The sequence below is a fragment of the Phascolarctos cinereus genome, unplaced genomic scaffold, assembly GCF_003287225.1.
Source record: "Phascolarctos cinereus isolate Bilbo 61053 unplaced genomic scaffold, phaCin_HiC Scaffold_5;HRSCAF=322, whole genome shotgun sequence".
Taxonomy (NCBI): domain Eukaryota; kingdom Metazoa; phylum Chordata; class Mammalia; order Diprotodontia; family Phascolarctidae; genus Phascolarctos; species Phascolarctos cinereus.
The window spans coordinates 366,840,307-366,866,904 of NW_027555958.1; positions in this window are offsets into that span (position 1 = coordinate 366,840,307).

Here is a 26,598-nt window from a genome sequence, read left to right on the forward strand (position 1 = left end):
ACTTTGGCTCGGAAATGGCTGTGTTTTTTATTTGAAGACAAATTTGAAGAGAAGAACAGCCTGAATTATGAAAGTTTGGCCTCAATAGGAAGAGAAAATCTGTGGTCCCACAACCTTTAGGCTCCTCAGGAACTATAAGAAAGTCTATGTGTCAGTAGAGGCCCAGGGTCAGCGAAAAGAGCTGCCATCACATGGAGGCTGTTCCTGCGGGGCATTGCTCACTGGTGGTGGTAATGGATGGTAGTGAGGGATTGAAGCAGATTTTGGTGCCTGACTACAAAGTGGTGGATTGTTCCCTACCCACTCAAAACTATGAAATGCCTACATTGGTGAGACAGAGGATTACCCTTTCTCGCTTCCTAACTTGCCATTGGGATGTTAAACCCTAGGTATTGGGTTTGATTTGGAGGGTCTCTAAGGGAAGTTGAGATGCATATTATTCCCATCTGTGGTCAATATTGGTTGGTCATGTCAGGTTTAATAAACCTTAACTATAGGGTGAGAGTTAGGGGATTTCACAAATATTGGGGACTTTCAAGTGACAAAACTCTCTCTACCAATGCAGGTCAGGACCGTCTCTACAACTTCAGGTCTTAGTTGCCTAGAGTATCAAAAAGGTAAGTTGTCTAGGTGGGTAGCTAGGTGGCACAGTGGCTAGAGTGCCAGGCCTGGAGTCTGAAAGACTCATCTTCCTGAGTTCAAATCTGGCCTCAGATACTTATTAGCTGTGTGACTCAGGCAGTCACTTCGCCCTGTTTGCCTCAGTTTCCTCATCAGTTTCCTCCAATGAGCTGGAGAAGGAAATGGCAAACAACTCCAGTATCTTTGCCAAGAAAACCCCAAATGGGTCACAAAGAGTTGGACATGACTGGAAATGACTAAACAACAAAAGTTGTCTAGGGTCACATGACCAGAAGGCATAAGATAGGACTCAGACTCCAAGCTTACTATCTTCAAGGCCAGCTCAGTAGCTCCCACACCATAGTGCTACTTCACATCCTAAAAGTCCTACCCCATAAGGAAGAAGTTGCTAGCTTAGTGTCCCTCTAAAGAACTTTAGAATGTTGGTATTAATACTAATAACTGACAACCTGAATTGTAGTTAGGCATAATTCATTTGAAGCATTTCCTTTTGCTTCTACTAATCTACAGCATCCTTCATAAAGATGAAAAATCTTCTCCCTTTCTAAACTGGAATTGACTAAGTCCTGGGAATTTCTGTATATTTCTCTGGAATTTAATTTGTTTTTTTTTTTCTTCTTCAAGTGAAAGCTTGAGTCATGGAAATCACTAGGAAATATTAACTGCAAGGAATAGTTATTGGTCCTCACAATATAAGGAACCTTACTGATAATTTTCTTACATAATAGAAGATTTAGACCTGAAAGGGGCCTCACAGAAAATCATCTAGTCCAAACTCATTTTACAGATGAGGAAACTGAGACTCAGAGAAGTTAGCAGTGGCTTGACCTGGATTCATTGCAAGTAAGTGTCAGAGGGAGGATTTGAATCCAGGGTCTTCCAGACTCCAAATTCAGCACTTTCTTTTCTACTTTTTTTACACTCTTCTCCCCTCCCCCCCTGCTTTGGCAGAGTAATAAACTTTATTCAAAATGCTGACCTAAGGGGAAGAAGTTGGAAAAAGGCAGTTTGGTACGGTAGCAAGAATATTGGGTTTAGAGTTGGAGGACCCAGGGCCAAATCCTGCTACTGACACTAATTACCTGTGTGATCTTGGGAAAGCATCTTAAACTTTCTGGGGGTAGTTTTCTCGTCTATGAACTGTGGGGTTTAGAAAATATAACCATATATGTCTGATTCTACGATCCTATGTGGGGAATTGAGCTGCTAGCTCAACCACCAGAACAGGAGAGAGAATAGAGATGGAAGAGTAGAGTCCAAGGATTTGGGTTCAAATCCTAGACCTTCTACTTGCTCTTGGTGTGATTAGGATGAATCTCCTCAGCACTCGGAGCTTCAGTTTCCTTGTCTGTAAGATAAGGGGGTTGGGCTAGGAGATCTCTGAGGTTCCTCCCATTTCTGGGTCTGAGGACAGCCCCCTTTCCCAGCTCACACAGATTCCCCAATTTTCTTCAAAGAGAAACCATAGCTGGCCTGCCCAGTTTTTGAATGCAAACACTTGCAAAGTGAAAATGGATACACTTCCCCAGCTCTTCATCCCTGGCCTCTCGAGGACAGACTGCCAACTGTGCTTGCATGTTGGTTTGGCACCGGGACAAATGTTCCCTAGAGCATAGATTGAAACCACCAAACTGATATTACATGGGACCCCAGCCAAATCCCAACCTTGTTCTCTGTAGGTGGATAGCTGCGGAATTTACCTGTGCTGGTTGGTCTTTTGCTCCTGCCTTGTCTGGTGGGTTGGAGTTTTTTTTCCAATGCCATCTTGGAATCTCCTTGTCTCTCTCCACCACCCCTCTCTATTTAGTCTAACCCTCCCCTCCCCTCCCCTCAATGTGTGGTATCCACCAGTCGCTAAGCCATTCTTCTGGTCTTGGCTGGTGGAGAGCATTCAGCAGCTGCTCAGTTCCAAGTTCTGAGCAAGCCACAGATACCCAGATTCCCTCTTTTTCTATGTTCTCTGCCTCAGTTGTCATGCAGCATCTTGAGTGAGAAGAACTACTGATGGACCAGCTCACATGCATCGCCAGTTCAGCAGCTTAGCTGCCACTGACCTCCTCGGAGCCTGTGCCAGCTGTCTGCTCCCTCTGCCTCTCTACTTTTGCTCTTTCTTCCTTCCCCTTCCCCCAGTTTCATTTTGCTTCCAAACCCTATCCATCCAAGGTTTAAAAGCTCCCCCACTCTCCATGAATTCATTATTTGAGTTGATTTACCATGTGTGATGCCACATACTCTTCCAAAAAGCTGCTTTCAGACTTATTTCCAAGTTAGGCGAATAAGTATGTGCCCAGGAGGTGGTCTCTGCTTTGCATTTCATTTTTCCTTTTTGTAAAATTTCATTCCTGGGAACTTAACATGCAAGTGTTATGTCCCTAATCTTGTTTTTTTTAACTGTAGAAACCTCATAATATTATAAATTTTGAGCTGGAGGGGACTTTATAAATGACCTAGACCAAAACTCATTTCACAGAAACCAGAGAAGGTCAGTAACTTGCTTCGGTCACACAGGTAGTGTCACAGCTGGGATCTGAATTCAGGTTCTCTGACCTCAAAGCTAGCATTCTTTCCGCTGCACCATGCTACCACAAACAAAACCTTAAAGTCTTTTTATATAATTATAATCTAGAAATAAAACACCATTCCCTGTCTTGAAATGTGAAGCAGTCTTTTCTTCCAGTATAAGATAAGAAGGTGATTTTAAATTTTCTTTGCATTGTGGTATATGAATGTAATGGAATACTATTGTGCTATAGGAAATGATGAGCAGTTAGATTTCAGAAAACCCTGTAAAGCCTTACATGAACTGATACTGAGTGAAGTGAGCAGAACCAGAAGAACATTGCACACAGTAACAGCAACATTGTGTGATGATCAACTTTGATAGACTTAGCTCTTCTCAGCAATACAATGATTCAAGACAATTCCAAAAGACTCATAATGGAAAATGTTTTTCACTATGGACTCTGAATGCAGATCGAAACATACTATTTTCACTTTTTTGTTGTTGTTTGTTTTTTTATTCTCGTGGTTTTTTCTTCTTGTTCTGATTCTTCTTTCACAACATGACTAATGTGGAAATACGTTTAGTATGATTATACATGGATAACCTATATCTGATCGCTTGCTTTCTTGGGGAGCGTGGAGGGGAGTGAGGAAGAAAATTTAGAACTCAAAATCTTATAAAAATGAATGCTGAAAACTATCTTTACATGTAATTGGAAAAAATAAAATAATATTAAGTGGAAAAAACAAAAAAAATTTCTTTGTTATGAACTTATTTCTTCAGTGTGTTGTGGGGTGGACATGATTGCTCAAGGAAAATTGTGCTTTTGGAAAGAAAAGGTTAAAGTTGGCTACTGATATTCATCAGGAGATGGATATTTAATCTTTAATCTCTTGTCCAAGGCCCCTACTTTGGATCAACTCATTATCCCAAATAAACAACGTGTCATTCCCATTATTTATGTCTCACTGCAGCCAAAGTGTCTGGACCTCATTTTAGTAAGCACCATTCATTTCGACCCATTCAGTATTAATCTCCCTGCTAACATTTTTCCTGTTCTATGTGCTGTTCCCTATTTGCTTTTATGTTTTCTGCAGAGTGTTTATAAAAGGATAATCTTTTACAAAGCAGGCAGAATTTTTGTGTATAAACTGCTCTGTTTGAATGCCTCATTGATATACCATCTTAAATCTGAAGTGTTCAGCAAGATTAGCAAAAAAATAGCAAGTGACCAAACTGGGAGAAGCTCACAATCTCTCTCTAGATGGAGAAAAGATCTCTAAAGGTGATATTGACACTCCTAAAGATGTTTAGCTGGTATGGCTGCCCAAATGGTCTTAGCTATGCTTGGGGACCTAGAAAATGAAGGCAAACCATGAAACCAACCTCAAAAGTCACAGGAACACAAATGGAGTGTCATCCCCCTAAGTCTTCCAAGGCTCTGTAATGCAGAAGCCTCTAACCCGAGCTCTCTGCCTAAGCCTCATTGAGTTGTGAAGGTGAGCCTTCACTGGGGTCCTAAGGCCATAGTCAACTGCTTTAACTCCCTTATTTTACAGCTGAAGACAGTGAAATCCAGAGAGGCTAAGCCATCTGCCTAAAGTCACCAAGGTAGTAAGCATCCAGTGGCAGGATTAGCACCCAGGTCCTCTAATCTGAACCAGTATTGCTCGTATAAAAAAAATTCATTCCTAGGAACTTTCACGCAAGGGTTATATCCCCAATCATGAGATTGCTACAGGCAGTAGCAGCAGATCACAAGTTTTGGGAGATCCTATTATTTCTATAAGGGCCTCCTACATAGGACTGGTGCTTGACTAGGTCTATTGTTTGAGGGCCAGTCTCCTGAAGAAGTTCACTATCAGAAAGCTGGCTGAATTTAGGGGTGACTGCAGTGAAAGAAGTGCCCACAGGAATGAAATTGTGGATTCTTAAGGCATTGAAGCAGACATAGGAGATCTCTAAAACACAACCCATTATATTTACATAAAATGTCCACTTTATCTAAATTCTTTAAAATTGTTATCATCAAAAGGATTTGAACCAGAAGAGTTGGGTTTGGGTCCCAGCTATGCCCTTTTGTGGCTGTGTAACCTAGCACAAGTCACTACACCTTCTGGGCCACAGTTTCCTCATCTGTAAAATGTATCTTACAACACTTACACTACCATCAAAAGGTTGTGAAGAAAATGCTTCTGAAGCTACAACATTTTATATAAATGGGAGTTATTATTGGTAGCTGCCCAGAAGTGCTGGAAGATAATTTTGCTCAACTGAGTTTTCTGAGTTTTACTTGAGGCACAAGTCAGAGCAAAGGTGATTAACCCCTTCAAGTTGAAGGAATGAAAAAGCATTTGCTAGGTGCTTACTATGAGCCAGGATCTGCTAGGGATCCAAATACAAGGAAGCATGATAATCTGCCTTCAAGGAGCTTCCATTCTATTAGTCTAAGACAGTACATACAAGGAAACGGTGAGTAGGTGGCAGTGTTTTGGATAGGGGAGTCACAGGCAGATAATCAGAGGTACAGGACAATTGATCCATATGCCCTTTCCAAGAATGTTAGTGTTGATTTGAATACTAGTCTCAGTGCTAGAGCTGGAAAACATTGGGAAGGGAGAGGAAAGGGGCAGCGGCATGATATTAAGGTTGCAGAAAAGTGTGGGATGATGAATATTTGTCATTGAGAAGCCCAGGGTCTCAGGAGGTGGAGGGTGTAACACAGAAACACGGCAGCTTGAGTATGGCTGGGATGTAGTGTCGTGGATCTGGGACCAGCTTCCCCCTTGCTCTGGGTCCAGAGGTGGAAAATCTTACCTAAGTAATTCCTGCATTTAAGGAGGAGAAGGGGAGAAGCTGAATATATTGGGTGTTGGGGTTTTTTTTGTAATTAGCTTAGAGCAAGGAGGACATTTGTGAAATTTTGCAAGGGGTGCAGTGTGGTCTCCTATGCCACTGATTAAGGCTTTTAACAGATGGACTTGGAGAACAGAACTAAACTCAACAAATAAAAAATCCTCAGCCAAAGGGGATTTTAAGTGTGGCCACTGTGGGAACTGAGAAGCGGAGCCTACACTCAGCAAATGTTAGGGTTGCCGTGTACCTTCGAGGGAGAGGGGTTCAGCTGGGATGGATGCACAGAAGCATCTGAATTGCAAACTGTGCTTGTGTTCTTAGCTGGCAGAAAGACAGGTTTAAAAAAATCCCAAGATGCTCTGTGCCAAAAAAGATGTGTGTTTTAAAACGGTATTTCTGAAATTCCGCTTTGCTGTTGTGGTTGACCAGTTCCTTTGATCACCTCAGTCACAAAGGTTGTTATTTTTAAGGAATGCTTTTTTCCTATGAGAGACTTTTTTTGCCCACACTTCCACATTTATTAGGGAAAAATCCCAAACAGACATGTGGCCATGGCATCTTAATGGTCTAGACCCTTAAATACATGTGTCATATTGTGGGCTTGCCAAATCTCTTTTGAAGATCTAAGCTGTAAAAAACACTCCAAATTTTGTCCATCATGGCTCTATCAACATTGAGCTCTGTTTAGTATTTTATTTTAGTTAAATGCCACTGTTGTTGTCCATTTATTATGACATAAACTAGGATGGGTGCCCTTGTCTTAATCTTCAATCAACACCAAGATACAGCTGATGAACTGGTGGGGAAATCTTGCAATAGATTTTGCCTGGGGATGCTTTCCTTTGGGCTCTTATAAAACACTTGAATTAAACGGCCACTTTTCATCCTCATAAGCTAAGTAGAACTCTTTACTGTGAGATGGCAACCGGAGGGGTCAGGATGGTCTGCCCAGAACAATAACTAGGAGGGGGACCTATTAAGGCTTTGCTCCAGGGCACAAAATTTTGAAGGTGAAAATTTAACACGCGTATGCCTTCAGCTTCATAAAAATCACGTTAGTAACTAATTTCCCTCTGTGCTCAATTGATTGTCTTAACAATTTCTATTATTGTAACAGTGTGAATTACAAAGTTGATTTGAGGATACATTCCCTGTTTTTTGCCCCGGGTACCATATTTGCTAATTATAGCCTTATTTATGGTCTCTAAGGGTCCTTGGAGGGCTCCTGGGCTCATGATTTGCTATAACTATGGAGGCAGTTACCAGGTCTTCCTATCTAGGAGGATAGCTTTAATCTGGAAATACCTACGTTTCAGATGGTGCATCCACTTGGTAAAGTCTGTCCTAGTAGACTCTAAGCTCCCCCAAACAGGGGACAAGGCCTTCTGTTTCTCTGTTATCCTATTTCATGGTGCTTAGTGCAAGACTCTACGCTCATTCATTCACTGGATGGGCACTTACTAAAACATGTATTACACTATGAAGAGTTGGGTTGGGTTAAGGGGCTACCAAAAATGTAGAAGACAACATCCTTGCCCTCAAGGAGCTTATGATTTACTTAGGGAGGAGGCATTATAACAAATATGAAAACATTGAAGAATACTTAGAAGGAAATACCCAAGCAGAGGCACTCTAGTATGGTAGAAACTGTAGGCATACACACTAGATGAACGCCCCCAGTAAGAGAAAGTAAGAACAATGTGGCACGAGCCATAATAGAAATCTATAATTGACTCATATCATTATAATTATTTGTGTATATAACTCACCTTCCTTACAAAATCGTACATTTCTTTAAGGGAAAAACTCTTGCTTATTCATCTTCATGTCACCCACTATGCCAAGAATGGTACTCTGCACTTCGTAACTATTTGTTGAATTCAGGTGAATTAGAACTGACCTTTCATTAATTAATCCACCAGTAAGCATTTATTAAGGGGCTACTAGGTTCCAGGCAGGCAGCTAGGTGGCACAGTAGGCAGTGTGCTGGGCTTGGAGTAAGGAAGACTCATCTTTCTAAGTTCAAATCCAGCCTCAGACACTTCCTAGCTATGTGACCCTGGGCAAGTCACTTAACCCTGTTTGCCTCAGTTTCCTCATCTGCAAAATGAACTGGAGAAGGAAATGGCACACCACTCCAGTATCTCTGCCAAGAAAACCCCAAATGGAATCATGAAGAGTAAGACTGATTGAACAATAAACAACAGGTTCTGGACGCTGTGCTAGGCCCTGTGGATATAAATAGAAAGAATGAAGCAATTTCCAACCTTAAAGAGCTTAGGTTCTAATGAGTTGACTGCTACTACTGTATGTTTTGGCTTTGTAAAATGGTAAAACAGGGCCTTGGGTGAACCTATTATTCCTCTAAGGGCAAGACCCCACCTGCAAATGTCAACCTCATAGGGAATACAGGACAGTAGGTGGAGGAAGCAGGGAAAGGTATGAAGTGTTAATTGTGGGAGTGAGTCTTTCCAGTTTGTTGAACGAGCCTAGAACTGAGGCCTGAAGGATACTAGAATTGGGGAAGGGTAGGGAGGTGTTACAGTTTTGATATCGACAAGGACAATCATTTGATTCTGAGACCTAGAGATGAAGCTACTTGATAGTCTGGCTCTGGGATTTTTTTAACGGCCTAGCTGTTTAGGAGCAAATAAAATGGGAGGTCACCCGTTGCAAAATAAAATACAATCTTCTGGCACTGGGAGAAAGGGGAAGAAACCCTTTGGGGAAGGAGTTTTTGAGGTTCAGATATTTCTTCCCAGGCCTCAGTCTAGAAAGGCTTCTTGGAGTAAGACAGTCTTAGGCTGTATAGGATTGAGAAGTATGAGACTGAGCTTGGCAGGGGGTGGTGCTCATTCCCATATCTCCAGTTGCCTGTTGGCTATCCCTAAGTCTTGTAGTCATCTTAAATTCATTATGTCAAAACCAGAACTCATTATTCTTCTCCCTAACCTCCCTCCTCTTAGTTTTCCTAAGCCTGTCCGGGACACTGCCATCATCCAGTCACTGAGGCTCTCAAGCTAGGTATGATCCTTGACCCTGCAATCTTCCTGATCCCCCATATCCAATATGATGCCAGATTGTGTTCATTTTACTTTGAAATATCTTTCATATCTTCTCCCATCTGATACTGACATCACCCAGGTGCCAGGCGTCATCGTCTCACATTTAGACTATTGCAATAGTCTTTTGGCTGGTTTCCCTGCCTCAGATCTGTGCCCAATCCAGTCCATTCTCCACTTAGCTAGGAAATTGATTCTAAAGGATAGGTTTTACCTTATTGCCTTCTTAATGACTCCCTATCACTTCCAAGATCAAATATAAAATATTCAGTTTGGTAATTGAAGCCCTTCATAATTGCTTCCCCCCCCCCCGGCTTTCTAGGCTTATACCCTTTCCCCCCATGTATTCTGTAATCCAATGATACTGGTATCCTTGCTTTTCTTTGAACAAAATATTTTATCTCCCAGCTCTGGGCATTTTCATGGGTTCTACCCCATTCATGGAATACCCTCCTTCTTCACCTCTGTCCCCCGCCATCCCTGACTTCCTTCAAGTCTCTGATAAAACTCCAGCTTCTACAGGAAGCCTTTTCTAATCCTCCTTATTTCTAGTACCATCCCATTATTGATTATCTCTCATTCATCCTGCAAATATCTTGCTTGTACATGGTTGTTGTATAAGGTTGTTGTATTGACTTGTACAAGGTTCGTGCGTAGAGCACTGGACTTGGAGTCATGGGGGCTTTGGGTTCAAATCCCACCTCAGACATTTAGTAGCTCTGTGACTTTGAACAAATCATCTAACTTCTCTATGCCTCAGTTTCCTTAAATGTAAAATAAAGAAGTTAGACTTGATGGCCTCTAGGGTCCATTCTAGTTCTAATTCTATGATCTTTCTTTCATCCCCACTAGATGTTACCTTCTATTGGTTCTACTTCTACAGTTATCTCTCTTCTACCTGTCCCCTTTGTTTTCCTAATACTGCAATTCAGGCCCTCACATCTCCTCTCCTGGTATATTGTAATGGCCTCCTGAAGTAGAAGGCCTCTCGCTCTTCCTAAATTTCTCCAGTCACTCCCTTTGGACTCCCCCCTTTGTCACACTACAATATGTACAAGCCTGCAAGCTCCTTGCCAACACAAATGGTTCCTCATTTCACCTTAGTATCTGCAGTGCATTGCACATAGTAGGTGATTAAAAAAGGAGGGAAGGGATGTTGAGTTGAATTGAATTGATTAGTGTGGATAGGTTTCATCTCCCTGATTAGATTAAATAAATGGTTGCTGAGGGCAGGGACTCTGTGCATTCCCCCAAATTGCTTTGTACGTATCTGCCTTCAGTAAATGTTTCTAACTATTTAATTTAAAAGCAGAGAGGACTGAGCAAGGGGATGAGCAGAAAAGCAGAGGGAAGAGGAGAAAGATTCTTTAAGTTTCTCGTGAATTAATGAGCCAACCGGGATTTGCAACAGCTATGGTCCCTTTTCTCTGCTAATCACTGCAGTCATGAAAACTACCAGAAGACATTCATTTTTAATGGCTTGTTATGGGCTTCTTTGCAATATATCTTAGGGTATTAAGGTGTGGAGTCAGGGACTTCAAATGATTGATGTCTTAGCTCCACATATGGGGGTCTCCCCCACTTACCTAGCTCTCTGATATCCACTAGGGAAATTTATGGGCACTCTTGGCAGCCTAAGCGGCCATCAAATATTAATCAAAAATATGTAATAACTAATATATACTTAAAGAATTGAAGAAAATTAACATTCAAAGGAAGCATTCAGGGGCCCATAAAAATCACAAATGTTACAGAGATTCAGTCAAGGTTGGCAGCCTCTGAACTTAACCTGCTTTCAAACTTCCATTGGGAGGCTCAGTTTGCCTCCTGGTCTTTGATGCTGAGATTAACACAGCTGAGAGAGTTGGGGGGGGAAGCCCCTGAAAATCTATAAAAATTATTGCAGCCAACTTTTGCGTTGCACTTTAGAGTTTCCAAAATGCTTTACGAAAAGAGAGGGAACATGATGTAGTGGAGAGCTGGTCTGGAAGCCAGAAAGACCTAGGCTCAGGTCCCATGTCTGACATATGCATACTTGCTGTGTGACCCTGAGCAAATGACTTGACCTCTCAGCACTTCAGGCAATTCTAAAAGACTATAGGTTGCAGAAAAGGTGTCAGTATGGATTGTTAGAAAGAGATTTCTCACTTTAGAGTTCCTTATACCAGTGAAATGATAGACCGGTCCCTATCTCTATCTTCTCGTTTGAGTCTCATGAGAACCTTGTGAGGTGGGTGCAGCAGTTTTAACTATTTTCATTTTACAAATGAGGAAACTGAGGCTCAGAGAGACTAAGTGCCACTAGTAAATGTCAGAGGTGGATTATGAACATCATTGAATCCAGTACTGAATTCAAGACCAGCATTGGGCACACCTGAAGGAAAATGGAGGTCCTGCCCCAGGACACACTTGGCTTTTTCAGTAGCCCCTTAATGGCAGATGTCCCCATACAAAACATGTTGGATCCATTTTCTTGATGTCAGCTCATGAGGCAGAATTTCTAATGGTACAGGCTACTACTGCTGATTCTTTTCTTACCGGTCATACCACTAGCCAGAAGTTCCACTTCTTAGTGGTCTCTGGGGGGATGCCTGCCTTGGCTTGTCTTGGTCTAAATCTGAAGAGATTTAGAAGTAGGACTTGGGGGCAAAGAGTTGGGTAGGAAGAAGGGGGCTCAATAATTACGCCCTGCTTTGTAGGGTACAAAACCTCTTGTTTTTGTTGGGAACCATGTATAATCTTTCTAGCTCTTTCTTTTAGCTAATCATAACCACCTTATTATCAGCCAGACTTGATTTTCTGAGCCACAGAGAGGTTAAGATACTTGCTTTCCATCACATAGGAGATGAGCAGCAGAGCCCACGAGAAAACCACAGAACTAACGGCCCCTCGGGGCCCCTCTTGGGTACCCAGAGCACAGTGCAGGGAGACAGACTACATGGCCTGAACATGGAGCAGCTTGTTCGAGCATAGGAACATCATGGCAGTTGTTGGGTTCTTCTGTTATTGTGGAAAATCAGGAGGAGAGCCTGTCATTTGTCATCTGTTCTTTGAATGCAACAAACTTTTCTTCCATAGGCCATTTGGTGTGAATCTGAGTGATGGTTTTGGCGAAGTGGCTCCTGCCCTGGTGGTGGAATAAACAGAAATGAGGCTGGAACAGGAACCTTGGATCCTTTCAGCTCTCCAACTTCAGTGCGCTGGCAGTGGAAAAGGCAGTGGATTTGGAATGACCACATATGGGCATTTGGGGATTAAATCTTGTTTGTGCCTCCTCTCGTCTCTTCTTAGATCAAAGGGGCAGGGAGTTTTGAGGCTTCTCTCTCTCTCTCTCTCTCTCTCTCTCTCTCTCTCTCTCTCTCTCTCTCTCTCTTCTCTCTCTCTCTCTCCCCCTCTTTTTTCCAAGGCAAAAATCTCCCTGTTAAGCAAAGGGTAAATGCATTTTTGCACCAGAACCTATATCTATATCTGTCCCTACACTTGCATTTGTATGGATAGGGCAAGTTTCCCTTGAATGCAGTAGTTGAGGAGAAGAGGAAGGGCAGAGTAATTAAGCAAAGACTGCTATAGGGAAAATTAACTCTGTTCTCTGACGACAATCGAGGCATGAACTGCAGGGGTGCTTCTGGGTGGGGGAAAAGCTTCAGTCCCTCTTTTATCTCATCATGAGAAAGCTTGGATTGCTATAGAGCTGCTGTTTTTCTGTCTCTGTTGTGCTTCATTCTTTCCTGCTCTTAGATGAAAGAGTGTTAGAAAGGAAATGGATCTTATGAGCTTCTAAAGATTAGAAGAGCCACCACAGGCCAGACACTGGTGTCTATACCACAGTTTACTAGCATCTGATTCTGATACTTAGTGGATCCCCAAGAAATGACCTGAGGAATTAGTAGCTAAGGTGATACTACTTAAATGCTCTTAAAGATGGAAGACACCAGCTGCCTTTTGAGATCTCACAATGTCTACTACCAAAGGAAAGAAAATGAAATCAGGAAGTGGTCTCCTACATCTAACTAGGAGTCCATGAGCTCATGGGCTGGCCTGTTGGGGAAAAGGGCCCTTCAAAGCTCAGAGGATCATCCTTCTACCTTGTGGCCAGGAGGAAGTAGAAATCTTAGGAAAGGTCATTGCTATTTTAGTAAAACCACAGAATTCTCATTGAACAGTCAGTTAAACAAGTTCTTACGGATGATAGGAAGTCCTCCTTCATGCTTACCCATTCAATTCAATTCAATAAAGAGATTTATTAAATACCTAGTATGTATGTGCCAAGTACTGAACTAAGCATGGGGATACAAAAAGAAGCAAAACATAGTCCTGTCCTCAAGGAGCTTACAATCTAATGAGGGAGACATTATGTAAATAAATAAATGCAAAACAAGCTTTATACCAGATAAATAGGAAATAATAAAGAGAGAAAGCACTGGAACTAAGAGAATTTAGGGAAGGCTTCCTGTAGACAGTAAGATTTTACTTGGGACTTAAAGGAAGCCAGGGAGGTACTCAGAGCAGAGGATGAAGAGTGTTCCAGGTATGGGGAATACCTAGAGAATATGCCTACAGTTGGAGGCAGAGCTAAGTTGGCAGAGTAGAAAAGCATTCATCTGAGCTCTCTCAACATTCCCTTCCACTTAAAATAACACTTCAAATCAAATTTTGGATTGGGAAAGCCAAGACAAGGTCAGATTGAGACATTCTTTCAGCCTAAGACAACTTAGGAGGTTGAGAAGAGAAACCTGTGGCACAAGGGTGGAGGATAGCCTACAACCCATATGGATAAAACACTACTGGTAGGATTAGATGGTGGTGACAGAAGCAGTAGCAGCTTTGGGAGCTCTGAAGCCAGAGAAAATCATACCACTTGGGAAGCACTAATAACTTCCAAAGTCCCAGAACTAGCTCTGAAAACAGCAGTGCAAAAAATCCTTATGCTTGATTGATCCAGAATCCTTCTTTCATCCCCCACCAAGAACAGAGCCTAACATTAACATAAAGTTCTAAATCAAGAAATAAAGTGGAAAAATGAGCAAATAACAACAATAAAAAGAATATGACCATTAAAAGCTATTATGGTGATAGGGAAGATCAAGACACAAAATCAGAAGAAGACAATGAAGTCAAAACAGGTACAAGCAAAGCCTCAAAGAAAAATATGAATTGGAAACAAGTTCAACAATGGTGCCTGGAAGAGCTAAAAAAGGATTTTCAAAATCAAATAAGAGCAGTAGAGGAAAAATTAGGTAACAAAATGAAAGCAAAGGAAGAAACTTCCGAAAAGATAATTAATAGCTTGGTTAAAAGAGGCCAAAAAATGCTGAGGAAAATAACACCTTAAAAACAAAAATTCACTTATAATATAATAACTCCTTAAAAAGCAGAATTGGCCAAATGGAAGAGAAATACAAAAGCTCACTAAAGAAAATAGTTTCTTAAAAATTAGAATTGGTAAAATGAAAGCTAATGACTCCATGAGACATCAAGAAACAATAAAACAAAGTCAAAAGAGTGATTAAAAAAATAGTAGAAAATGTGAACTATCTTATTGGAAAAATAACTGACCTGGAAAATAGATCAAAGAGAGATACTTTAAGAATTATTAGACTACCAGAAAGCCATATCAAAGAAAGAGCTTAATCATAATCTTTCAAGAAACTGTCAAGGAAAACCTCTCTGATATCCTAAAACTAGAGGATAAAACAGAAGTTTGAAGAATCCACCAATCATTTCCTGAAAGAGATCCCCAAATAAAAACTCCCAGAAATATTATAATCAAATTCCAGAACTCCCAGGTCAAAGAGAATATACTTCAAGCAGCCAGAAAGAAACCATTCAAATATAGGAGAACTGTCAATACACAAGATTTAGCAGCTTCCATTTTAAAGGAGAAAAGGGCTTGGAATGTGTTATTCTGAAAGGCAAAGGATTACAACCAAAAATTCAGCAACTGAGTATAATCCTTTAGGAAGAAAATAGATATTTGATGAAATAAAGGACTTTCAAGCATCCCTGATGAAAAGATGAGAGCTGAATAGAAAATTTGACTTTCAAATACAAGACTCAAGAAAAACATAAGAAGGTAAACATTAAAGAGAAACCATAAGAGCCATAAGAGGCTCAATAAAATTAAACCATTTACCTTTCTATATGGAAAGATGATACATGTATTTTCTAAGAACTTTGTCATTAGGGCAGTTAGAAGAATTCTACATAGAATGAGGGTGTGGAATGAGTCAATTCTGTTGGGATAGTATAAAGAAAAAAAAGGATAGGTGAGAAAGAGGCATGCCCTGGGAGAAGGGGGAAGGGAGAGGAAGAATGGGGAAAATTATCTTACATAAAAGAGGCATTCGAGGAAGAGCTTTTACAGTAAAGGAGGAAATGGTGGCAGGCTAAGTAGGCAATTTTTGAACCTAATATCTAAATTAATTAAAAAAGTGAATATCTATATCTACATAAAATATTAATACACATACATATATACATACATACATATTCAATTGGTGATAGAAATCTATCTTACCCAAAAGGGAAGTAGAAAGGGAATGGAATTTTTTTTTAAAAGTGTGTGTGTGGAGGCTGATAAAAGGAAAGGCAGATAGAAGAAGGCAGTGGCCAGAAGTAAAACAGGCTTTGGAGAGGGGACAGGATAAAAAGAGAAAGAGAGAGAAGAATAAACAGAAGAAAATAGGATAGAGGGATATACACAGTTAATCATTGTAACTGGGAATGTGAATGTGATGAACTCAACCATAAAATGGAAGTGGTAGCAAATGGATTAGAAACCAGAATATCCATATATATATATATATATATATATATATATATATATTATGTTTTAGTTGAAATAAAAAAAAGGTAGAGATAACAATCATGATTTCAGACAAAGCAAAAGCAAAAATAGACCTAATTAAAAGGGATAAGCAAGGAAACTATGTCTTACTAAAAGGAACCATAGACAGTGAAGTAATATCAATCCTAAACATATGCAGCAAATGGCATAGCATTCAAATTCTTAAAGGAAAAGTTTAATTAATTACATGAGGAAATAGGCAATAAAACTATATTAGTGGGAAACCTTAACTTTCCTCTTTTAGAGCTAGATAAATCTAACCATAAAATAAATAAGACGTCAAGGAGGTGAATAGAACCTTAGAAAAGTTGGATATGGTAGACCTCTGGAGAAAACTGTTGTTGTTTGTCCTTTGTTTTTGATGAGGACCAATGGTACTACAGGATTGTGTCTTGACTTGTGTGTGAATTAGATTTAAGTGAGGTAGAGTTGCACAAAATCATCAGCCTCACTCTCTTCCAGAATTATTAAAGTCTAGTGGCAAGATGAAAGTCAAGATAGAACAGATTGGATGAACTTGGTGTCTTTGATGTCTGGCCAAGTTCTAAGTCCTCCATAGCACCTGCTTCAGCTGTCTTCATGACTTTTGGAACAAATTATTCTCATCTACCCATTTCACTCTGGGCAGCCTTTACATACTTCGAGTAGACAACCCCCTAACAGAGTTGTGGCTTGTTGGTCACCCTCAACCTGGTTTAGCTCATCTGCCAAGATGATTTTTTACCAGGGTATGGCCCCTATTCATGCTAAAGCTTCTGGCAGCCAAGGTGTGAGCCACAGGAGAAAATTGAATGGGAATAGAAAGGAATACACATTTTTATCAGCTGTACATAGTACTTTCACAAAAATTGCCCATGTTTTGGGGCATAAAAACCACCCAACCAAATGCAAAAAAGTAGAAATATTAATATTAATAAAATAATAATATTCACTCTTTTCAGACCATAATGCAATAAAAATTACATTTAATAAAATGCCATGGAAGCATAGTTTAAAAGCTAATTAGAAACTAAATAATCTAATCCAAAAAAATAAGTAGGTCAAAGAAAAATCATGGAAACAATCAATAACTTCATTAAAGAGAAAGACAACAGTGAAATAGCCCTCTAAAATTTGTGGGAGGCAGCCAAAGCATTACTTAGGGCAACGTTTATATCTGTAAATGCACAAATCAATAAAATAGAGAAAAAGCAAATCAATGAATTGAGCATGCAACTAAAAAACTAGAAAAAAGAACAAATTAAAAATCCCCCATTAAACACCAAAATAGAAATCCTTAAAATCAAAGAAGAGATTAATAAAATTGAAAGTAACAACAACAACAACAACAACAAACACTGAGGTCACAAATAAAACTAGGAACTGGTTTTATGAAAAAACCTAATAAAACAGATAAACCATTGCTTAATTTGATTTAAAAAAAACAAATTACTACTATCAAAAATGAAATGAGTAAATATATACCACCAATGAAGATTAAATTAAAACAGTTCTTAGGAGTTATTTTTGTCCAAGTACATGTCAGTAAAACTGATAATCTAAGTGAAATGGATGAACATTTACAAAAATATAAACTGCCCAAATAAACAGAAGAGAAAATAGAATACTCAAGTAACCTTCTATTAGAAAAAGAAATTGAATCATCTGTCAATGAGCTCCCTAAGAAAAAATATGCAGGACCAAATGGATTCACAAGTGAATTCTACCAAATGTTTGAGGAACAATTAATCCCAATAATATATAAACTGTTTGGAAAAATAGGTGAAGAAGGAGTTCTACTGAAGTCCTTTTATGACACAAATACAATTTTGATAAGTAAACCAGGGAGAGTGAAAATAGAGAAAGAAAACTATAGACCAACTTCCTTCATAAATATTAATGCAAAAATTTTAAATAAAAATACTATCAAAGAGAATGTGGCAATATACAACAAGAATTATACACTATGACCAGGTAGAATTATACTAAGAGTGCAGGGCTAGTTCAATATTTGAAAAAACTATCAGCATAACTGATCATATCAGTAGCAATAGTAATAAAATTCAATAGATGCAGAAAAAAAAAACCTTTGACAAAATACAACACCCATTCCTATTAAAAACACTAGAAAGCATAGGAATCAATGGAGCCTTTCTTAAAATGACAAGTAATATCTATCTAAAACCAAGAGCAAGCATTATCTTTAATAGGGATACACTTGAAGCCTTCCCAGTAAGATCAGGAAGCAAGGATGTTCCACTATTATTCAATATTGTACTAGAAATGTTAGCTATAGCAATAAGGCAAGAAAAATAAATTGGAGGAATCAAAATTATCACTCTTTGCAGATAATATGATAGTATATTTAGATATACTAGAGAATAAGCTAAAAATTGGTTGAAACAATTAAGAAAGAAGACAGAGAAGGAGTGGTCAGATTGGTAGAAGGAAAACCAGAAGAGAGTGTCCTGAAAATCTAGAGTATCAAGAAGAGAGTGATCAACAGTGACAAAAGCTACAGAAAGGTCAAGGGAAATGAGGATTGAGAAAAGACCACTGGATTTGGCAACTAAGAGATCATCAGTAACTTTAGAGAGGTTAAGAAGAGAAGGGAAAAAGCAGAGGGACCTATTGCAAATGGCATTTTCTATTTTAGCTCTAAAGGGCAGAAGAGAAATAGGATGATAGCTGGGATAGGAGGATAAGGTGAGTTTTTTTTTTCAGTATGAGGGAGATATAGGCATGTTTGTAGAAGTTAGGGAAGGAGCCAGTAGAGAGGGAGAGTTTGAAAATTAGTGATAGAGCAGGGCTGAAAAAAGGAGAAAATCTGTTAGAGAAGACGAGATAGAATGGAATCTCTTAAAGTAGAGGAGTTTGCTTTGGTAAAGAGTAAGACCACTTCATCATGCGAAACAGGGGTGAAGGAGGAGAAAGCAGCAGAAAACACCTGACTGATAGCAGATGAGGAAGAGGGGAGAAGGGAGAGTTCTTGGAAAATGGCTTCACTTTTTTCTCTAAAATATGAGGCAAGATTCTCAACTGAGTGGGGGAAAGTTGAGGATTTGTGAGCAAAATAATCTTTGCGCCTTCTCTCTAAGAGTCTTGATAAATTCTTGACTCATTTTAGAGATAATTTCACTATGTAAAAGGTAAATAAAGGGTTGAGGAGAATTGATTTTCTGTAGTCAATTATGATGGACAAATAAAATTATAATTTAAGTAGTAATAATAGGAACCTTGGAAAGAAGTGTCTGCTCCACAGTTGACATGAAAACTCATGATGGAGAAGAAATGTGAGCTTAGTCTAATTACATGTATCTAAAATTTTGGTAGAATAGTTTTCAAAGAATTTGGATTGTCTTAAGTCTAAAATTCTCCAGAGGATGTACAACCAAAAAGAACAGGGAACTCTTAAGAATTAAATTGTAGCATAAACATAAATGACTATCCTGAAGAAGAGGACAATTTGTCTGAAGAAGTTCATTTAAATCATTGATCACCTTTGATTTTAAAAAATTTTATTTAGTTTATTCTGAACTTTATAAACACCCCCCATCTCCATCTACCTAAGTAGAACAGAAAAAGAAAATTATAAGAACAATAATCAGCATTCGCATAACACTATGATTTGCAAAAGACTTTACAGATATGATATATGTTATCATTCAATTCTTATAACAACCTTGTGAGATAAGGGCTGTTATCCTATTTTGAAAATGAGGAAACCAAAACTGAGAAAGCTTAAGTGACTTTCCCAGGGTCACCAGCTAATAGTGTTGGAGGTAAGATTTCAGCTCAGATTTTCCTGTCTCCAGGTCTAATATGCTATCTAATATCCCATAATTATATATAAAATCATGGGTCTCTATTATTTATACCACACTTTTAATGATATATGTGTGTATACACATGCATATACATAATAAATTCAATATTTTTAATTTCAAAGCTATGCTGCTTGCCTGTTTCCCTCTTTTGCGCATTTAAATATTTTAATAATTGTCTTTTCCTTGTTTTCTTCATTTTTGAAGGCAACACCGATACCAGCTCCTCTTTCCCTGCCAATGCCCTCCTCCAATGAAAAAAAGTAAAACATTCTCTGTAACCAATAAGCATAGTGAAGTTAAACAAATGTTTGCCATGTCCAAAAATGTGTTTCATTGTGCCCATCACCACTCTGTCAGGAGGTGGGTAGAACGCTTTGTCATCATTCTTCTAGAGCGGTACTTGGTCATTGCATTGATCATAATTCTTAAATTGTTTTTCTCGAAAATACTAAACAATTTTGATTTTTTTAAAGACAAAGGATGGAGGAAAGAGTAGATCATCAAGCAGGAAAAGAAAAATGTGGCACTGTCTTGAAAGATTAATAGTGGAAGTGTTAAAGTTCAGAATGATCTGATGAATGCTAAGGATAATGAATAGGTTTCTTCTATCTGTGTTGTGGTCAAGAGGAAAATCAAAGAAGACATAGGACCAATGTATGGGGTGGGTAAGATGATGCTAATTGATGACAGAGTGAAATAATCTATTTCAATTTTGTTTTGCCTATTATGGAGGATAAACTTTGGAATGAAAAGACACAAATGGTTAATGGAACATATGCCTTAGATTGATGAGATGATGCTAAGAGAACTCTCTCAAGGAGCTCAAGCCATCAGATGCAGATTATCCCAGGGTCCTTACAAAACTGATAGGTATGATTGCTTAACTTTTCGTTGATTTTTGAAAAATTGTGGAGAATAGAAGTGTTGAAGAACTGAAATCTATTTTTCTTAAACAGGAAGATTAGAGACTTTAAACTACGGGTCTGTGTACTTGACTTCATTGCTTGGCAAAATTCTAGAATGTATTGTCAGTTTGTGAACATTTAGAGAGGGAAGCAATGATCTCTCAGAGACAGAATTCCCAGAGGACCTGTCATTGGTCCTGTGCTATTTAACATTGTTATCAGTGACTTAGATGAAGACACAGGTAGATTCCTTATCAAAGTTACAGATGACATGTTTGAGAAGTAGCGTTAACACATTGGATGTTCCAGGACACAAAATATTTCCTAGGCTAGAACAATTGGTCAGAAGTAATAAAGTAGAATTTAATAAGGATAAACATAATATTTATGCTGTGTTTGAGTTTAAAAGCACAACTATACAAATTCAAGAATGGGGAGTGGGGAACATAAGTAGACAAAAGTTAAAGTGAAAAAAATCTTGGGGTTTTGGTGTACTACAAACTCAATCAGAGTCAATAATATGACATAGCAATCAGAAATGCCAATGTGATCTTAGGATGCAATAAGAGAAGCAAGGTGTCCAGAGCAGAGTAGATGGTGATATTGCTTTACTTTGTCTTGGTCAAATTACCTAATGTGTTTACTCCTAAGGGATAGGTTTTATTTATTTATTTTAAAAATATTTTTGATACAGTTCCATCACCCAAAGATCAAACAAAATCCCTATGAAGTTTATTTAATTCAATTCAATTAAAAAAGAGAGACAATACTATGTGCAGAATACCATACTAGTCTCTGGGGGAAATAAAGACAAAAATGAAACATTTTCTGCCCTCAGGGAGCTCATTAGAGGAATCTGTGTACAAAGATAGGTAAACACAAAGTAAATATAAACTAATTTTAAGAGGTTAAGGGTACTGGTAGCTTGAGGGAATCAGGAAAAGCCTCAGGTGAAAGATGGCATCTCATCTATGCTCTGGCAGAAAGATAGGCTAAATTTAAAACTACTTCATAGAGTGATTTTTCACTGTTAAAAACTCTGTTTTCACTAATATCACTCAACACTACTTATTTTCTGTTTCTAGCTTCTCTCTATCTACTGGATTCCCTAGAGGACTCATATATACCCTTTCTATAATGGAATGTGGTACTGGGAAGTACAACCCTTTCCCAGCGAATGTAGTTTCCTGATGTGCAAATTTCTCCCTGACAAAAGCCATCATAAGATCATTCTCTTTAAACCAAAGACATTAAATTCCCTTTATGGGGATGTTCATCAGTATCCCCCTGCCCTTTCCCCTTCTAGAGTTTCACTTCCTCTGCTCTTCCATCCCAGTTCCTCCACAGCATTAATGTTATCCTGTTCTCCCACATCCCCTATTCTTATAGCCAAATTAAAGAAATCATTGGCCTTTGTTTGTTCCACCTTCTGGAGGGTGAGGTTGCATCTTCAGCTCCTCTCTGTCTTGAGCCTCTTTTCTTTGCACAGCTTCCCACTGTGTTTTCCTTTGCATTAAATATATTGATTTGACTCTAAGGCATTATGGAATTTAGGTAATGAAGTATTCCCTTATGTTGATTCTTTAAGTTAACCTTAAATCTTTATCCTTTTAGGTCCCTTTTGTTCCTTAATGACCCTTCTTCTTTCTATTAGTCCTCAGTTCAACTTATTTTCTGTTTTCTTTAAGCAATAGCTTTGAAGCATGAGGTGATTTATTTCTTTACTTATTTTTTTCTTGGTAATTGTATTTACTTAACTTTCTTGTTTTTCTTTTGCATAGAGTGTTTTGCAAGTTGAATGTTCTGCTGGCCTCTGGTTGTTGTTGTTGTTGTTGTTTGCTTTGTTTTTTGCTCTTTCCTACTTGACTTATTTTTTTTTTCCTTCAGGTTCTTGGTGGATCAGCATCCATGTGTTGATCATGATGAATATTCCCCAAGGCTCTGTCCTGGGTCCCTTATTTTTTCTTACTTTGTGCCCTACCTCATCAGCCCCCACAAATTTAATTACAGTCTCCATGCTGATAATTCTTAGAACAATATAGCCAATCCTAAACTTTCTTCTTGATAGCTCTAATTGGACATTTTGAGCTGTGCATCTGTGATAGATCATTGTCTACCAGTGTCCCCCCTTCACCCACATAGGTTAGGTTAGTTCTTTTCCTCAAAGTCAAGGAAGATGTTCCCAAGATTTGATTAGCTCAGGGGACTAATACTCAAGCCATGTCTTCTTTGATGTAGCTTTAAATGTGGCTTCTGGCCAAGCTGATGTGGCTTCCTGGTTACAAAAGTACATTAAAAAAGGCCTTTGGGGTCCTTCAGACTTGGCAGAAAATGTCCCAAGATCATGTGAGTCATTGCAACCTACCTTGCTCACTACATAAATGTCCATATGCCAATTAGGGAGGTTAGCTAACTATTGAAGTAACCTTGTCGCATATCCATTCTATAACTACAGCTAAGTAAATCTTATTTTATTAGCTATTGAATGGTCTGTGAGTCTCATATTTCATTCTAGTACCAAACTTAAATTAGCAGGGTAGTTTGAGTCAGGCCTGCTATCACATCATACCAAGTTGAGAATGCTGGGAACACAATATTTTCTTTCACCCCTAAATCTAAACATCTTTTGAACTTTCCTATTATTGTTAAGAGTATCACAATCTTTTAGTCAGTCAGGTTGGCAATTAGTGTCACCACTGATTTACCCCCATATCAAATTAATTGTCAAATTTTGCTATTTTTTTTCTTCTACAATATCTTCTCACATACATCCTCTCCTCTTTACTCATTCAGTTACCACCCTAAACCAGGGTCTCATCTTCTGTCGCCTGGACAACTGCAATAACTTCTGATTTGATCTCCCCTCTTCAAGACTCACCTCACTCTAATTCATCCTCCATAGTCATCAAAGTGATTTCCCAAAAATTCAGGTCTAATCATGTCATTGCCTCCTTTCCCCTACCCCCTACTCAATAAACATCAGTGCCTTTCTATTATATTCAAGATGGAATATAAACTCCTCTGTTTAGCATTTAAACCTTTTTATAAACTAGTCCCTTCCTAACTTTCCAGTCATCTTAGATATTCCTCCCCTTTCTACAGACTATGATTCAGCCGTGACTACCAATTTGTTGTTCTACACATACAGTACTTTATATTTCACCTCAGTGCCTTTATATGGGTTGTCCCTCATGCTGGAAATGAAATCCTTCCTCAACTCTGCCTCTCAGAACTCCAGATTTCTTTTAACTCAAGGGGTATCTTCTATGTGAATTCTTTCTTCCTCACCATCATCATCAGTCATTATCATCATCATCATCTTTATCATTATCATTATCATCATCTCCTCCACCAACAATAAACATTTATTAAACTGCTTAGGAACTGTACTAAGCCATAGGAATACAAAGAAACACAAAAAATATTGCTACCCTCAAGAAACACATTGTAATGGAAACAAAATGCAAATAATACATACATTCATTGATACATATATATCACACATCTACATGTAATCACACATATATATGTATGCATGTGTGTACATGTGTATACTTACATATAATCATATATATAATATGAATATAGATATTGCTGAAGGTAATATTTGAAGGAAGACTTGAAGGTAGCCAGAGAAACCAGGAAGTAGAGGTGAGAAGGGAGAAGAGTCCAGGCATAGGAGACAGCTTATGAAAAGGCATAGACCCCAGATGCTAATACAATTCCTCCCCAAACTACCTTGCATTTATTTTGTACACATTATAAATATACTTATATATGTATATGTAGAATTACAAATAACACTAGCTTTTGTTTTAGATGACTGTTTTTGAATGTAAGCTCCTTGACATTATGAACTGTTTCATTGTTTGTCTTTGAATCTCTCGTGCTTTCAATATAGTAGTCAATTGATAAATTCTTGTTGATTGATTGAGATTAGTTGGACCAAGTTAATGGATCAAGTTATTGGCATATCTGTCTTCCTAAAGCCACTCTAGTATTAAAGTTTCACATATTTTCTACTTGGTGTGGGAATATATTATATTTCATTTATTTGTTTATTAGTGATATTTTGACTTTTCAAAAAAAATTTTAGGCAATTGGGGTTAAGTGACTTGTCCAGGGCCACACAGCTAGTAAGTATCAAGTGTTTGGTCTGAGGCCAAATTTGAACTCAGGTCCTCCTGACTTCAGGGCTGGTGCACTACCCACTGCGCCACTAGCTGCTCCCTTATTAGTGATTTGAAGAAATTTTTCAGGTAGATGTTGATAGTCCACATTTCATCTTTTATAAACTCTTGTTTATATCCTTTGGATTTTTATATCCTTAGATTTTTGTCAATTCTCTATAAATTTTGGACCTCAGACTTTTATCAGAGATGATTACCGGAAATATATATGTATATATTTTTTTGCTGATCTCTGTTTTTTCTTCTAATTCTAGTTGTATTTATTGTCTTCATGCTTATTTGTTTCATATAAACAAAATTCTGCAAAATGAGATAATTTTGCCCCCCTTTCTGCTTTGATTTTCATATTGTTATGCGTAGCATTTCTGTTGCTCTGTCAAATAAGAGTGAAGACTGTGTACATCATTCCATTCCTTTTTTGGGGGAAGAAACTTTTATTGTTATATCATCACAAAAAATTCTAGCTTTGGATTTTAAAGAAATGTTTTTGGACACATTAAGAAAATATTTTTCATTCCTGTGCCTTTTTAAAAAGTTTTAAAAAATTACAAATAAGAACTATATTTTGATAAAGGTATTTTGAAGATTTATTAATATAATATTAATTTTGTCATTTTTGTTATGACTGTTATTAATTATTCTAATAGTTTTCTTAATATCCTCAAATTTATGGCATAAATTAAACTTGTCAAACATTTTAAAAATTAGATCTATTGTGGTAGCCTATTTTCAAATATTTTCTTTAATATTTAAATAATATTCACTACTAACATCAGTACTTTTTCTGCTTTATCCCTTCTTGGTTTTGGTATCATGAATATATCTGGCTCATAATAGCACTTTGATATGGTACATTTTCCCTCTATTTTTGCAGAGTTTATATAGGGGTTATTTGTTACTAAAGTATAGATTTGATTTGTTATTCTGGACTAAGAAGTTTCCCCCCTCTCCCTTTGGGAGTACGCTTAATTATTCCACATCTATTTCTGAGATTGGATTATTTAGAATCTCTATTTCTTGTTTTATTGTTTTGCCTCTTTCTGTTCAGTGCCATTCAAGAGCAAAATCCCCCCCACCTCCATCCTCCTCAATGTTTAGGTTCAATCACCTCTGCTTCTGCTAAAGACTGGCTTTAAGATGCACTGATTCATTTCCTCTCCCTTCACTCTTCTCTTCTTCTACTATAGTTCTATCAGATCATCCTTCATGGGTTTAGCCTATAGATGATCCTCAATTGATCTTATAATAATAATAGCTTACATTTATATAGTACTTTAAGTTTGACGAGAAGCTTTGCATATATTCTCATTTTATCCTCACAATACACCTGTGAGATTAGTTATTTATTTCCTATATGTAGATGAGGTAACTGAAGCCAACAGAGATTAAATGATTTGTGCAGGATCATACATCTAGTAATAATATGAAGTGGAATTTGAACTCAGGTCTTCCTTACTCCTTGTATGACTTTCTAACAACTACACCAAGATGTCCTCACAATGGCACTCAGGTAAGGTGGGACTTCTAATGAATAAGAATTTTGTTTCTTATAGTATGTAAACCTGTGTCACCTAGCATTTTCATGTTACATGAAATTATTTACCTTTATTAATGTCTTTTGTTTGCAAAATTTGCATTTTAAAGGCTCTGATCATCTTCAGTTTACTTTGAAGGAATAATTAAAACCTTGTAATATTTTTGAAGATTCATTTTTATGTAGGAGTATGTTCATGTCAATAGGACTTATTAGTTTTTGGCTTCAAGTTGGTCTCCTGCTTTGGAGTATA